The sequence below is a fragment of the Mus musculus genome, chromosome 13, assembly GCF_000001635.26.
Source record: "Mus musculus strain C57BL/6J chromosome 13, GRCm38.p6 C57BL/6J".
Classification (NCBI taxonomy): Eukaryota; Metazoa; Chordata; class Mammalia; order Rodentia; family Muridae; genus Mus; species Mus musculus.
Window position 1 is genome coordinate 56,663,146 of NC_000079.6, and position 2,570 is coordinate 56,665,715.

Below are 2,570 nucleotides of genomic sequence, written 5' to 3' on the forward strand. Positions count from 1 at the left end.
TCCTCACTAGAGACCTGGTGTTGTGCCAGGTGTTATACTGACTGTGAAATATAGTGCCCACCCGCCATGCAGCATTAACCCTCTGTGGTTACTTTTGAAGACTGGCTCATTTTCAAAAGAAGAAACCCTTTGGGTTCAATGTGCTAGTCATTATTTTGTCTCAATGACAATACCTGAGGGAAATGATTTAAAGGAAGAGAGAGTTATTTTACATCATGGTTTCAAAGTTTCAGTCCACAGTTGGCTAGCTCCATTGCTTTGGGCTGAGGGGAGGCGGATGGCTGGGCTGCAGGAGGGGGTGTGTGGTGGAGGAGGCTGCTCACTTTGCAGCAGGGCAGGAAGTAGGGGATGGATGGGAAGGATCAGAGACAGGATCTGTTTTTACACAGGCTTTCAGTAGCCACCTTTCTCCAAGTAGGTGCCCCCAGAATACCATCATACCATGAACCTATCATGGGATTAACCCCCTGATCTGATTGGAGCCTTCAGAACCCAGCCATCCCTTCATCTGTATCTATCACCTGGAGACCATTTCTTTAACACATGAGTATTTGAGTATTTCATATCCAAACAATGGCACAATCAATAAGGGACAGATCCTGATCCACGTCGGCTGACTCTACACTGTGGGGTGTCATTTGAAAAAATGCCTGTAGAGTTATTTTGGAAACAGGCAGTTTGAGTGAAAATGGATCCCACAGGCCCCTAGGGAGTGACATTCTTTGAAAGAATTTAGGATAGGTGGCCTTGTTGAAAGAAATGTGTCACTGGGGGCAGGCTTTGAGGTTACAGATGCTCAAGCCAGATCCAGTGTCACTCTCTCTTCCTGCTGCCTGCTGATCTGGTTGTAGAACTCTCAACTACCCCTCCGGCACCTTCTCTGCCTGAGTGCTGCCATGCCCCCAGCTATGATGACAATGAACCAAACCTCTGACCTGTAAGCCAGCCCCAGTTAAATGCTTTCCTTTGTAAGAGTTGCCATGGTCATGGTGTCTCTTCACAGCAACAAAACCCTGACTAAGACAGTCACTATTACTTCATTCCCTCATCCATGCATCTGCTCTGGACATTCACCAGCAGTGCCTCCAGCTTTGCTACCTAATGTTTCTAATACCTCCCCCGAATTCTACGGATGCTGGTCTCACGCTGTGAAAATCCGTCACATTGTGCCTTGGATGTCCTAGCTAATCTTCTGCTGCAGTGGTCCAGAGCACCACACAGAGTACACGAGGCCTGTGAAGCTATGACAAGACAGTCCCCGGTCTGTGCAGTCCCCATCTGTTCTGCAGACTGTGGAGGCTTCCTGGACACCTGGCGTCTATGCTTCCTTTGTTCCGCTGAAGTCAGAGTGAGGCCATCCTTCTCTGCACCACCTCCTTGGCAAGAATGGTAGAAGATTCAACTGCCCTGTTGCTAAAAACAGCATCCCGTTGCTGTATCCAGGAGCCTTTTCGTGGGCCAGTGGTGGACGATTGCATATGATGCATCATCCCTCAGCAATCCAGTAAGAGCAGCCAGTGTCAGAGCCCAGGGATGAGGCCACAAAACCCAGACCTCGCCCGAGGCATTTGCAGGCTAGGGAAAGAAAGCAACATTAGACATATAATTACAGAAAAGAGCAAAATGATGTCAGATTTTTAGATGACAGAGTCAAGGGTCATAGGGAGAGGAATTAGTATGACTAATATCCAGGCTGACACATGAAGTAGTCAGCTGGGACGAAGGAGAGGTCTCAAAATAAAGAGATGTCCAGGCAGAAGGGAAAGCCGGAGGTGAAGGTCCCTGGGCTGAGGTCAAAGTTCAGTATTTTGAGGTCACAGAAAATCGAGGGAGGAGGAGCTGGGGCCAGAGGGTGAGAGATGGCAGATTCTGTACAGGCCCTGCTCTGGAAAGCACAGGGGAGGATTTGGTGCTGAAGAGGGCCAGGCAATAGCTGCACAGCCACACCCTTGACAGTGGAAAGAAGAGATGTCATAAATGCACTTGCCCCTGTGGCCCCAGCCCAGGAAGGCATCCTCCATGCGAGTAGGACTGTAGAGGCCTCCATGGTTCAGCACGGAACCTAAATAAACATCAGGGGGCCAGGTGGATGCCCCCTTCAGGTCAGAGGCAGTCAGCAGAGGCAGAAACAGCTCATTTGGCTCCGGCTAGAGGGGAAATGTGTCAGCTCAGAGAAGCAATTGGGCAGAGAAGAGGGGACTCCAGCTCTCCCTGTGTCCTTTAGAGACCCAGTCTTTCTGTTTCCCTCACCCCTTCCTCTCCCAGGTCTCTTCCTGCTGACTTAGCTGACGGGAAGATCTCATCCCAGGACGAGGATGCGATGAGGTATCAAGGAAAGGAACCCCACAGAGATGTAAATTCTGAGTGTCTCACTTAAACCTCAGTCTATCCTTGGTCAAATAACCAAGAGGCAGCACTGTCCAATGGCTCTGGGGCAGCCTTGTGTCAGACTCACTTTCTAGGAACATGGAAAATGAGAGGTGACTGATGAAGAGGTCCTCCTAGCAGACAAAAAAAGGATAAGGAATAGTTTATAAGGGACACAGAGTCCCTCCCTTCCTCCCTTCCTC

At 49.6% G+C, this 2,570-nt stretch overlaps 1 long non-coding RNA gene across 1 annotated transcript; it reads right to left on the reverse strand.

Moving 5' to 3' along the window:
- Window positions 1-531: 531 nt before the first annotated feature.
- On the reverse strand, window positions 532-2,362 carry Gm40961. The gene is made up of 2 exons (XR_873496.2): window positions 2,251-2,362; window positions 532-1,575 (listed from the first exon to the last, which is right to left on the reverse strand). It is a non-coding gene; the product is annotated as a predicted gene, 40961 (long non-coding RNA).
- Between the last annotated feature and the right edge of the window lie 208 nt (window positions 2,363-2,570).